The following is a 13,846-nucleotide window of genomic DNA, read 5'->3' on the forward strand; positions in this document are numbered from 1 at the left end:
CCCGGCTGTGTCCCCTCCCAACTTCTTCTGCACCCCCAGCCTACTCGCTGGTGGGGTGGGGTGAGAAGCAGAAAAGGCCTTGACTCTGTGTAAGCACTGCTCAGTAACTAAAACACCTCTGTATTATCAACACCGTTTTCAGCACAAATCCAAAATGTGCTACCACATGAGCTGCTATGAAGAAAATTGCCTCTATCCCAGCCAAAACCTGTACATTTATATAAATGATAGCACCTTGCAACAAAATTAAAAAGCTGTGTTTGACATCAAGAGATGTGAAGCCATACAAAAGTACTGAAAATGCATATGGAGCAGAGATTGATTCCACGTTTAAGCTACAGAAAGCCAATGAATACCATACTATCTAATTGTATGCATGCCTTGCTGAATTCACCCAGTATCTGACCTATAAGGCAGTGCCAGAGAAGGGCCCGTGAACAGTCACGTGATGGCTGTAAGACCCAAGCAATGCACAGTATGGCTACATCGTTTCCCAATAGTATATTTGGTATATATATTCGGTATAGCCATATCCCCATGATGCTGGGACTGCAGCTCCCCAGGATGCGCGGGAAGGAGGCCGTACGCCTCTGTATGCGTGGCAGAGGTGGCTTTTCTGGTGCGCTGGTCCCTTCAGGCTGATGCAGACAGGGAGCGGGACCTCAGCTGCCTCGTCTTCCCTCCTGACTTAACGCCGGTGTCGTGAAGACCTGGGGAACAGAGAGCGGACAGCCTTAGACCACCGCACGGGCAGGAACCCGCCTTGACCTGAAGGACCTTTGCTCTCTGGGCCTGTGCACGGCTCCACGCCCGGGCCTCTGCGTTGAGGACAGCCCTGACAGCACCGCTCCTGCCGCCCCGCCGCGACGCGCAACACCCTCCAACGCCGGACCCGCCCGCAGCCCTCTCCCTCCCCGGGGCGGTGGAGCCGCCTGCGACCCGCCCCCGGCTGGGAGTGGCCGGCGCCACCGCCGCTTTCCGCCCCGGTGAAGGGGGGGCCGGGATGTGGCGGTCGCAGCCCCGGCCGGCCGGTACCGACAGGCGGCGCCGCGGCGGCGGGGGGGAGGCGGCGAACTCAGGTGAGCGGGGGGCGGCCTGCGGGCCCGGCGGCTGCTGAGGGGGAGGGCGGGCCGGCGGCGTGAGGGGGGGCGAGAGGGAGGGGGGCAACGGCGGTCGACCGCCGTTGCCCCCCTCCCTCTCGCCCCCCCTCACGCCGCCGGCCCGGCGGGGCAGGAGAGCTGGAAGGAGTGCGAGGCGCCGAGCGAAGCCCGTGAACGAGCAGGGGGCGCGGGGGACCGAGGCAGAGCCTTAACGGGGCCGGGGCCGGCAGCGCTTCTCCCGGCTGGAGGGGCCGGGCGGCTCGGCTGGACGCTGCCTTCAGGCGGGGAGGGCCGGCGGCTCTCGATGCGGGGAGTCATGTTGAGTACGGGGGAGTTTAGGGCTTTTAGGTGAAAAATACGGGTCTTTCATTTCACAGTCGGAAAGTTTCGGGGTTTTTAATTTTTTTTTTTTTTTTTTAGTCCCCAGTTATGTTAGCATTTATTTAATGGTAAATGTAGTCTAGGAAACCGTGTTACAACATTGAAATAACGTTATTATTTTTTTAAACTCAAAAAATCCTCTAATTTCACCTCTGCCAGTGTGGAAGCAGCTATCTCTAAACTTGGTTTAAAGGAAGAAAAAGGAAACTGCCATCTTAATGGAGAAGCTGTGCGTATATACTTTTATGAATAACTGAGTTTTAAAAGACCGTGACCTCTAGTGTGGATGAGCTGCCCTCCTTCTCCTCCCTCAGAGCAGCAGCCATCAGCTGGCCCGAGCTAGGGCTGCCCACGTTACCGACACTGGTGTGGACGAATGTCTGGAGCCGTGGGGAAATTCTGGAAAAAAACACTTCACCTTTCCCAGGAGAGCTGGGGAAGAAAGGCATGTCGCTCACGGGTGCGTCCACTGCCTTTTGGGTTGTTTGGGATATGCGGTTCTCCGAGCTCCATTAGTCCAGGCAGACTTTCTGCAAACGCTTCAGTTGTCCTTGCCAACGTTTCAATAGAAAACAGCTCATTCATGTTTTGGTAATCCACGCTAATCTTTGTGTACAAGTGCTTGAGTAACTTTTTGCTATGCTTCTGAATAGTGACTGAAGAGCTCTGCAGCGAAGTGCCTTTATAATAAAGGCTTTTACAAAATATGCTGCGGAACATATACCAGCAAGCGCTACTGGTAATTAAAAGTAAGTGAGAGTTTTCAAAGAAAGGAACAAAGTACACTGGGATGCATTATCTCCGGTTTTGTCCTTTCGTATTTGTTCATTTACTTGCTGATTTGCAATTGGCTTTACAGTAACTCATGAAAATGGGCGACGTTCTACTTTATTAAACTTTTCTTGTTGTTTAAATACTAAGTCCCTTTAATTATGTTGTATGGGTATTCCCCCATCTCATTGCTGAAGTTAGAGGTGTTGTGGTTCCTTCTAGGAAGGCATTGACAGTGGTTTTCCAGTTGAAGCTACAGTAGATTTTTACTATTGATAGGGCTTTTAGCCACTTATGAAACTGAAAAGTAGGGATGTTTAAAATAAATATTTGATTTAAAAAGAAAAAAGCTGAGTTTAGAGGTTTGTGGTTACTTAAAATGTTGTGGTCATGGTGGATCGAGGGAATGTAAACAAACCCCTAAATGCTTATGAACAGTGTTTTGTACGGTTGAGATTAAGCCCCTGTCCAACTATGTCTTTTTTTTCTTACTTCCCAGTGCTTATACTATCAAAGTTATCAATTCTCTATATAGTTCTTGGAGATTGGGCAGTGAAATAACCTGTTCTCATACATGATACTGATGATTACAGTGCCGCAGCACTTTAAAGAGCGGTCAGAGGCAAGTATTGTATTGCCACTGGCTTCCTCCCTCTTTAAATTTAGATAAATCAGCCTTTGTTCTCTTCAGTAAAGTGAAGTCAAAAGTTTGGGCCTAAGCTGCCGCTGCTGGAATTGTAGTGGGGCCATGTAAGCAAAGAGGATTTATTAGCACCAGGATAAATTAATTGTGACGAACAGGAAGACAGAAAGCACTGCAAACAATGTTTTGTACTCACAAAAGTGAAAACCCTGAAGGTTAATTCTGACTTTGTTCACAAATTAGGCACACTCTGATAGGCTTTTTTTTTGCTCACCACAGCTTGGGCCTCCGACAGCTACTGAACCACCTGACCTTTCAAATGAGATTTACTGGAGTGTGTAACACCTCCCGAGCGCTCATCGGGAGTTATGATTTTTTTCATTTTAGCATTTGGTTTCCTCGAGCAAACCTTCTTTCTAATTGAGCCGCAGACAGGCTGCGGCCTTTTCTGGTTTCAGCTGTAATGCATATTAACAACTCCTGTGGAAAGGGGTTTTACCTCCTTCGGAGTATCAGCCTTGAAGGTGAACTGGAAGGAACCTGTGGAGTTGCCATAGTGATTTCCAAGTTTAGCCTTAGCATCTTGTGTCTTTTTCCAGAGAGCAGCCCTTTCATGCTGTGTCACTTAGATTAGGATTGAGCCTGGGGTATGTTGTAGTACTATTCAATATTCTTGAAGGAAAAGTGCTGCCGACCCCTTATGTATTCGGGATGAATATGCCCTTTGTAAATCATCAGTCACGTGAGGAAAAACTTGGCCCTCTGGCACTGAACAAAGGCTACTGTGCCTATCTTAAGCATGGTAGTACCCTTATTTGGAGGTGTTTACTTAATTCTGTGTAATGTTAACTATTTAACACTCCATTAATTTTCTTTTTCTTCTCTTTTAGCATATAGGCACAGATTCCATTAACTGCTCACCTGAAAAATGCCTTCAGGGAGAAATGTTTCTTTATCAAGCCTCTTAGCCACTGCTGCCGTGGAAGCTGAGATGTGCTATCGACATACTTTGTTTGCTAAACATGAGTTTTCTGTATGGAAATTGAATTAGCTATTGACGTGGAGTTACTTCCCTATTTATTGATGCCGAGAATGTAAAGTGGCTTAATGACTAATCTGAAGTCTACAGACAGCGTGGTGAGATCATGTGCTTGCCTCAAGTAGGGTTTCTTTGTTCAGTGCAATTCCTTTGGGGCATGCAGAATTTGGATTCTGCCTCCCTTTTGTACATACTGTACAATGCTGCTCTCTCTGTTTCAGATTCTCCTTCATCTTATAGCCACACTTCCTTCCAGCACGTACATCTCTTATTATCTCTGTGTGATAAATTACTAATTGGGACCCTGCTGCCTAATGAGTATGATCAGTGGCACTTTCTATTCTTTCCTACCCGCCCCTCCCTTTCCTTCCTTTCTTGTGGCCTTACAAATACGTGTGTTAGTTGTGTGACCCTGGTGTCAGAGTAAATTGTCTAGTTACTGTGCTCTTTTTGACTTCTGTCAGTAAGTTTATTTGTAACAGCAACAAGTGTAAAAACATTCAGGTTTTACCTTGAAAAGTAAATATTTACTACATAAACAGCTGTGTACTCAGAATTAGGGATGGAAAGTGGAAAATGCATTTTCTTAATAGTACTTAGCTAGCTCCTTTCGTTTAAGAGGTGTATGTGTTATCTGTATTCGTAGGTTGGATCAAACAGCACCCGAGTCAAAACTGCAAATGTAACAGTAATTTGCTAAACACAGTGTATGTATGCTCAGATGATAAAATCTCCTTGGAAAAGAGCTGCGTGGGAGAAGCGGCTGCTTGAAACTAAGAGCAGAGTGAATGTGATGTGTGTGAACTTTCCCTGTTCTCTGCAATGGCAGAAGAGTTGGTTGGTTGGAGGGGTTTAGTGGGCTCTGGTTGAAAGGTTTCTTTTGCTGGGCTGAGAGGTCATTGGGGCAGGAAACCATTACAGAGGAAAATCTCTCAGTAGAGCAACTTTGAGGCAACCTGTGGAGCGAGAAGTCAAGAGGTTGATAGCGAGTATTGTGAAACTGAGTAAGAATGAAAGGGTTAGTAACTGTGGGAGAAGCAGGAACTGGGAGTTGGTATCATTAGATTTTCTGAATTGTTTTGCAGGTTTCCAGATCTGTATAAGGTGAGGCATGTGGCATCGGTGTAACTTTTCAAGACCTTGCCAAATTCTGCATAATAATGATAGTAGAAAAGTAGAGTCAAATGACAGTGATGATGTCAATGTGCCTGTAGATAATGAAGTTTGATGGTGGCTTCACAATTTTGCTGATTGATGGGGTGAGCAGAGTAGTCCCTAGCTCAGCTCATCTAGCTGGCCCCACTTTGAATTTAAATCTGTGGTCAGGCCTTTGGGTCTAAAGAGTATGTTTTGAACACTGTAGGAACCCATTCTTAGGGTCTTTTTGTTTTGTTTTTGGAAAACCATAAGGTCTCCAGAGAGCTTGGGAAGTGGAAGCAGCTTACTAGCAGGAAAAAACTGTCCTTCCTTGCTGTTTTAGTCGGATACTGAAAGTATTTTGTTTCCCATCTTTAATGATATGATGGTAAGTATCCTTTCCACTGACATATCAGCTTAGTTTTATGGATTATCACTACTGCAGATATACAGGCACCTGGAATGGTGCCGGTGGAGACTACTTGCAAGGCCAAATGCTTGTAGCCGCAGGCTTTTTTCTTGTGTAACGGCTATCTAATTCTTGTGGTCTGGTTTTTCCCCTTCCCACACATGCAAATGTTTTACTTCAGGGAAATATCCTGAGGTTCCAAGGAAGGAGCATCACCGAGCTTGTTCAGTGTGGTAAATCCAGGCAGTCTCAGCTCCATAAAATATCTGACTTTTTGTTGTGAGGGCTAAGCTGGTCCTATCAGGAAGGGCTTGTTTTCCCCTGTTGTTGGAGAGTGTAGCTTTGGTGATGAGAGATTTCCTTTGTCTGTTAGGGTTTTGGTTACTGAGGCAGGGACGAGGTTGAATTTCATGCGCTGGGCGAAGGTCCAGGTGCTTCCTGTAGCTAATGGCCCGTGGAGACCCAGGTGATGGAGGGAATGGGCAGCACAGCTGTCTGCTGGGGCTTGGCTGTTCCCATTTCTAGAGCAGTGCATTAATGTGTCAGTATTTGCACCAATACCTCAGGCTGTGATCAGCGGGAGCTGAGCTGTGGACGTGTTGTGTTCCCAGCTCCTCTCTTGAAGAGCGATAGGCATACCAACCTCAGAGAGCAGGACAGACAGCTGCTGAGTTTGGTGGTCTTTTGCATTGCTGTAGCTAGATTTCCTTGAGTTTAACATCTTTGTGGTTGCTGTGCTCCCAGCGGGAGTGACAAGGAAGGGGTGCCTACGTCTACGCATCAGTAGTGGTGTGGGGTCTCAGGGGCATGAGATGCTCTCGGACATCCTGGACGGTCCCAGGCTATGCTGCCACTGTGGTGGGGCAGCACTGTTTCGGCAGGGTACTGTGCTGAAATTTTGCTCCCATCCTGCCAGAGCCCTCAGTTAGGAGAGCAGTACGTTTTTATTTGCTTAGAGCAGTGAAAATCTTGAGACCCTCTTGTTGAAATTGTATGAGAAGGGCGTGGCTGCCCAATGCAGCTGTTCCTCTGTGTGGTTTTGCTCCTTTGTGTCAAACTAGTTAATAATCAATAGGTATTGCGTTTCCTCTTTCCCTGGAAAATCTGAATGTGGTCATAGTGAGACAGCTGTTGTAGTGTTCCCATGCTTATTGTGTGCCAGGGGCTTGTACAGACTTGGCCGTGAGAAGGGCTGCTCCAGTTAATGGTTCCCTCTGAGCAGTGCACCAAGGCTGGCTGGCTGCTTCCTGTGAGAATGAAGACGGGGGTGTGGGGGGGGAATCCTGCTTGTCAGGGTGTCTCAGGTTGCTGTAAGGTAAGAAAAGACCAGGTCCTGCTTCTTCCCTTGTATGCAGCGAGCACTAGCAGTAGGGTATTTGTTCTTTTAGCAGATGGGAATTTTCCTGCTACAGCGCCAGCTTTTGTCAGTGACAGAATTTTCTGTGGGATCATCTGCTCCAGTGCCATGTTAGCCGAGGAGATGTTCTCTCTGCCTGCCTTGAGCATAGTTACTATGCTTAGTTTTTTAGAAGTACATTGGCGGAGGTGCTTGCCAAGCCACTCTCCATCATTTATCAGCAGTCCTGGTTAACGGGGGAGGTCCCGGACGACTGGAGGCTTGCCAATGTGACGCCCATCTACAAGAAGGGCCGGAAGGAGGATCCGGGGAACTACAGGCCTGTCAGCCTGACCTCGGTGCCGGGGAAGATTATGGAGCGGTTCATCTTGAGGGCGCTCACAAGGCATGAGTGGGACAACCAGGGGATCCGGCCTAGCCAGCACGGATTCATGAAAGGCAGGTCCTGCTTGACCAACCTGATCTCCTTCTATGACCAGGTGACCCGCCTAGTGGATGAGGGAAAGGCTGTGGATGTGGTCTACCTGGACTTCAGTAAGGCCTTTGACACCGTCTCCCACAGCATTCTCCTAGAGAAGCTGGCGGCTCACGGCTTAGACAGGTGGACTCTGCGCTGGGTCAAAAACTGGCTGGACGGCCGGGCCCAGAGAGTTGTGGTGAATGGAGTCAAATCCAGTTGGCGGCCGGTCACGAGCGGTGTTCCCCAGGGCTCAGTACTGGGGCCGGTCTTGTTTAATATCTTTATCAATGATCTGGATGAGGGGATCGAGTGCACCCTCAGTAAGTTTGCAGATGACACCAAGTTGGGCGGGAGTGTTGATCTGCTCGAGGGTAGGAAGGCTCTGCAGAGGGACCTGGACAGGCTGGATCGATGGGCCCAGACCAATTGTATGAGGTTCAACAAGGCCAAGTGCCGGGTCCTGCACTTTGGCCACAACAACCCCATGCAGCGCTACAGGCTTGGGGAAGAGTGGCTGGAAAGCTGCCCAGCAGAGAAGGACCTGGGGGTGCTGGTCGACAGCCGGCTGAACATGAGCCAGCAGTGTGCCCAGGCGGCCAAGAAGGCCAATGGCATCCTGGCCTGTATCAGAAATAGTGTGGCCAGCAGGAGTAGGGAAGTGATTGTGCCCCTGTACTCGGCACTGGTGAGGCCACACCTCGAATACTGTGTTCAGTTTTGGGCCCCTCACTACAAGAAGGACGTCGAGGTGCTGGAGCGTGTCCAGAGAAGGGCAACGAGGCTGGTGAGGGGTCTGGAGAACAAGTCTTCTGAGGAGCGGCTGAAGGAACTGGGGTTGTTTAGCCTGGAGAAAAGGAGGCTGAGGGGAGACCTCGTTGCTCTCTACAACTGCCTGAAAGGAGGTTGTAGCGAGGTGGGTGTCGGTCTCTTCTCCCAAGTAACAAGCGATAGGACGAGAGGAAATGGCCTCAAGTTGCGCCAGGGGAGGTTTAGATTGGATGTGAGGAAAAATTTCTTCACTGAAAGAGTGGTGAAACATTGGAACAGGCTGCCCAGGGAAATGGTTGAGTCCCCATCCCTGGAGGTATTTAAAAGACGAGTAGATGAGGCGCTTAGGGACATGGTTTAGTGGACATGGTGGTGTTGGGTCGACGGTTGGACTCGATGATCTTAGAGGTCTTTTCCAACCTCAATGATTCTATGATTCTATGATTTGTTGTTTTTTCCTGTATGAGGTAGGACTGGGAACTAATATCCAGTGTTACTGTTTTAGGAAGAACAGTCCGCAGGACTTCTGATAGCCATTTGTGAAATCTGCTGGCTTGCCCTACTGTTCTTCAGGGCCTTCAGTTTATCCCTTAGAGCGTGGCTGGTAAAGTTTTTCATCTTTGCTGGGTTGAGTAGGCTGTGTATATTCATGCCATTCACTTTCCAAATTAGTTTCATATAATTTTAAAATAATTTAGCTTTGTTATAAGTAGTGATAATGGTGTGTAGCAACACTTTTGCTGTGCTTCTGGTGAGCTTGGTGTGGCACTGAATTTCTTGATGAGGGTCCAGACCTTTCTACTGGATCTGGACACACACACTTTTTATGTTACCACTTTCTGTGCTGCCAGGTCTTAGTGGAGTTCTGTGTGCTTTTCCTAGGCATTAAGTGGGGCCATAGCAAGTTCAGAGTGGCTGTGGTTTTAATATTGAAAGGCCAGTATGACTGTTCAGTGCAAGCCGTATGAGAAGTACGTGAGGTTGCTGTCTTTCTTCCAGGTCTCTTCTTAGGAGCAGCTGTTCTACATGTTAGCTGTCTAAAAATGATCTCTAATGACTTGAAAATCATGATATAAAATATGAGAGAAGTTTTTAAAAGGACAATTACAATGCAGGGAGCTAAGTAGGGAATAATAGTAGTAATAATAATAAAAAACCAAACAGACCAGGTAAAGACAATGCAGAGGACAGCTTAAAGCTATTCTAAGGAATTCTGTGTAGCAGCCTGTGTATGTATTTTAAACACCAACATTGCAAAGCAGTGGAATAAGAAGGAGACCAGCCCCAGAAATCCCTCAAATTCTAAATAAAACCAAGAAAGAGAAGAGGAGAGATAGAAATAACTGTGTTTGTGCACTCAGTTATATAGAACATATACATCTGTGGCACAGTTATGGCTGCCTGATACAGCTGTGTGGCAGAGTATTCAGGTTTGCCTTTTTCCGTGCCCATGTTATAATTAAACTTCATGGACTGGATAGGGTAGGGGCAGTATTCCCTAGGCAGAAGTGGTCTTCCTCCTTCCTTTGCCAGGAAATTTGTGCGAGAGGCAGGTTTGGTTGCAGCTGTTCAGAGGTGATATTAGATTTTTTTGTGTGTGTGTGTGTAATGCCCTTGGCACCGTTTAAGGGATTAAGTTCTTGAAAGGGAAGTGTCTTCAGACAGTTAGAGTCTAGCAGATGGCTCCGTCTTGTCCTCCAATTGGCAATCAGCCTAGGAAAAGGTATCAAAATAATTTTTAATATAGCGAACTGAATAATACCTTGAGAGAAACGCTTGCCAATGTTTGCACAGCCAATAAAAAAGACTCGGTAATAAACATTTTGTGGAATAACTGCAGTAGATCAAAGTGACATTTAAGTGATGCTCATGAACATCATTTAATCACCAGCTAACTATTAAAGGTCTGCTGTGGAACAATAGGAGTGCCTGGGTTATTATGCCTTACTGTGTCTGTCTTGCTTAAGGCATTGACCATCATTGAAGCTTGTGATTTCTCTGTGTGTGGATGCTGGATGCTTAAACGCTGGTTGAGAACCTATTTATTCCAAGTACTGAACTTTATTCTTAATTTTGTTCATAGAAAGTCAGCTGTTTCCAGCTTCCAGGATGTGATGAAACTATTTTGTGACTCCTTTGTGGAGTTAAATCGGATAAATTGCTTTCTTGCAAAGTTGGATGCACCTTCACAGATGAAACTCTTGAACTTTTGTTGTGTGTATAGATAACTAGTGGAATACTGCAAATCCTGAGACTTGTGTTTAAAGCTTAGAGGTATGATAGGATAGTTCAAGTTGGAGGGCACCTCAGGAGGTCTCTGGTCCAACTCCCTGCTCAAAGCAGGGCTGACTCTTGAGGCTGGACCAGGTTGCTCAGGACTTTATCCTGTTGGGTCTTGAAAACCTCCAAGGACTGCACAACTGCTCTGGGCAGCCTGCTCCACTGCTTGGCTGCCCTCAGGGCGAAAAAGTTTTTCTTTGTATCCAGTCCGAACCTCTCTTGTTTTAAGTTATGGCCATCTCTTTCTTGTCCTACCCCTGTGCGCTGCTGTGTATGGATTGCTGTTATCCTTACTATTGGTGTGTAGCATCTTAGGAATGTTATTGCTAGTAGAGGGTAATCAGATGCTATTCATAACATCTTTAAAGTTTTAGAGTAGCACACTTGGCATTCTTTGATCCTTCCTATAGCATAAAATAGCACTGTATTAGCTGAAATTTACTGTTGCTGCAAATATATCTTTATACCCAAAGAGGGCATTCTAACCTTAAAGATGTCCTTAGTTCTGTCTTCATGGCTTTCTCTGGTACAGAAGTCCTTGCTTATGACTCAGACTTTAAGGTAATTTAAGTTTAAGACATTTCATATGTTTTTGTTCAGTAAAGCACCATGACATTTTTATTGTACAGAAGTGAAAATCCATGTGTCTTCTCAGTATCTCTCACAGTTTTATTGGCACCTCTTTGTTTTTGTAAGGCTGTTCATGCAAGATGTTCCTGCTCGCTGAGGGTTGGAGGGAGAGGATCCTTTTTAGGTTGTGAAACTTTTGCAAGTACCTTCAAAATACTGTGAGTTTTCCTTTCCCTCTAGTCAGTAGAGGATTTAAAAGGCTTCCAGCTTAAAGGTAGCACTGTTTCACTGGGGAATTAAAGGAGCCTGCCAGTGAACCTCTGTCTGTGGACTGTCCTCGTGGGCTTACTTGACATGGATATTTCATAAATATACTTTCCTGTATCAGATCTGCAGATTACTATAGACTTGTTTAGATTTGGAGTACAAAACTGTAGGCAGGCCCAAGTCAAATTCTAGATAAGCTAAGGAGTCATCTAAATATGATGTTTGTATTTGCTTCAAATTTCTGGTGAAAACGTAAGTTAAACCTGAAGTTTCCAGTGAAATTTCACTGTACAGAATCCCACACAGAATAGCATTATTACAGGATCTGCCTTGGGGGGACCTGTGACTCCAAGGTTTTGATAGTTTTGAGAAAATTAAGATAAAATGCTTTCTAAATGCTGCTTTTCAAATCTCCAGTCTTTTTGATGAAGACAGGCATTCTAAAGGTACAAAGGCTTAGGTGTATTCTTATAGTGAAAATGCTTTTTTTTTCTAGCTGTCTTTCAGGAGTCCTGTGCAAGTCCTTAGTTCTTGGACGTGCTTTGCGACTTGGTAAGTTGTGTAGCTTCTCACGTGGTCTGCTTTAACTACAAACTAATGCATCAGATTACTGCTGTACCTCAGGACTGATGAGATCAAATGTTTCTGAAAATGCATTGCTTTCCTTGAAAGGAAGCTACAGCAGTTCTGTCTGCTACTTTTTAATAATAATCTTGTCAGGAGTACTACGCGTAAACCTGAAAGAAGCAGGGGAAGAAATCCCCTGCTGCTACTACACTAATACTACCCAGGGGCCTGTCTCATACAACTGAAAGGGGTAGGCAAATGCGAGCTACCTTGCACAGGACCCTGCTAATTCTGAATTTAGGTTTTCTAAAGCAAGTAATAAATGGGGAAAAAAAAAAGTATTTGAAATAATAAGTTAATGATCTATATTTATTCTGGAAAACAATTTGAATGACACTCAAAGTTTTCCTCTGCCAAGCTTTTTGTTACCGAAGCAGATCTTTTCAGGTGTGCGTGTTAAGCACCATATGGTACAATCTGCACCTTTTTTTATCCATTTAAAATGCTAAGCTGAATCCGGAATATGTTGACCTGAAAAACTGTTTTGTTGGCTTATTCAAGACAATCTTCTTTTAATATAGAGAATATTTTTGAAAGGTCAGTCTGATTTTTGCGTTTACTTCTCATTATTTTTTAACTTGAAGTATTTTGCTTAAGTCTTTCATTACAGTATCACACAGAGTCCTTGGCATTCAAGAAACATCTGCAAGCTATCTCATCTAAGGGTACAATTTCTTTGAAGATTAATACTGTGCTTTAATTTACTTGGGTAATAAAAGCAGACAGGTAAGGTTCAACGAAAGGTGGCGGATCCTATGGCCTTGTATTTAGGTAGGAATACTTAAGTGAATTACAAATAGTGTGTGACAGAAATAAGTTAAAAAAACTTCTGGCAAAAATCTGTGCTTTTATTGAGCATCATAGGCATATGTTAATAAGCATAACCTGTATTATTAGCTAATATATGTTAGCCCAGGGAGACTGTCAGAGTAAATTGTGGCAGGTAATTGTCTTGATTTCCTAGATGTGAACAGCAGTGATTTACAGTCACAGGAAAGAAGCTCTTACAAGAGTGTTTTCATTGAGATGATCTCAAAGGGGATGAATGGAGCCAGTGTGCTTTTAGAGTGGGGTTTGATTTAGATGCTCATACAAACTATGTGTGTGCTGTGAAAGAGGTAACAGGAGCCCTGAGAACTGGCTGAAGTCCTGGTAGTCAAAAGGCTGAGCACCTGGAGGCAAGCAATGAAATCAGTGGATACAGCTGAAGTGGGGTTGGGCTCCTTTTAAATGCACCTGGAGAAGCCTAGAAACTTCTTAGCCCTGCTGATACAGAGTGTGAAGCAGGAAGGTGCTTCACCTGGGAAGGGATGGGGTGGTCTGAGGGGACTGGGGAGCTGGAGGGCCTGGAAGCTCATGCGAGGAGGATTTTTGGAGGTAAGTTGAGATGTGCTTGTTTGCCTTTGTGAGGGGAATGCTATTAGGGGGCTGGGGGATGCTTGTGCTTGTTGGGGTCGTGACAAAAAGGATAAACCAAAAAGGACCAAAGAGGTGGTATTGAGGAATGATATTGGGGAAGAGAGTATATCTGTGTGGCTCTGAACATTGTTTTGGAGCTTTGTGGATGGTCATCACTCTGGACTGTGTAGCGTTAAGTGTGACCTATGCAGAGTTCAGTCAAAGGTCCAGAGCAGCAATTGGAAAGATTTCTGGTTCAACTGTCTTTTTCACTTACTTGAAGAGAAATGAGCAATTGGTTTGTGAGAACTAATTGGGGACCAAGAAGAGAAGTTGGTGGAAAAGAAGGCAGGGTTTGGTGGGAGCAGTGGAAAGCGTGTGCAGCACTAGGATGGAGACAAAAATGAGTGAATGGCAATCAAAGTAGATCTGTCAGTGTTGATGTCCTCCTTCAGCATGGGATCTGGCTGGCTGCTGCTTGACTGTATCCCCTGATCCTTGCCTGCCTCTAGTGAGAATGGCTCTTGAATCTGCATGAAGACAGGACTTTGGTCCTGTTGAGTCTTTAGTCTCCAGTCATGGTGCGAGGCACATGGGGTAACTCTCAGCTCCTGCCTGGAGTTGAGTAGGCAGTCACTC

The 13,846-nt window shown here is 45.7% G+C and overlaps 1 protein-coding gene across 1 annotated transcript in view; it reads left to right on the forward strand.

The window, feature by feature from the left end:
- Positions 1-1,022: 1,022 nt before the first annotated feature.
- The window catches only part of DISC1 (DISC1 scaffold protein), a 212,339-nt gene continuing 199,515 nt past the window's right edge, over positions 1,023-13,846 (forward strand). The window contains exons 1-2 of the mRNA XM_076334113.1: positions 1,023-1,079; positions 11,679-11,734. The gene's annotated coding sequence lies outside the window, so the exon portion shown is untranslated. The remainder of the gene's footprint in view (positions 1,080-11,678; positions 11,735-13,846) is intronic.

Source organism: Aptenodytes patagonicus, chromosome 3, assembly GCF_965638725.1.
Source record: "Aptenodytes patagonicus chromosome 3, bAptPat1.pri.cur, whole genome shotgun sequence".
In the NCBI taxonomy this organism is placed as follows: domain Eukaryota; kingdom Metazoa; phylum Chordata; class Aves; order Sphenisciformes; family Spheniscidae; genus Aptenodytes; species Aptenodytes patagonicus.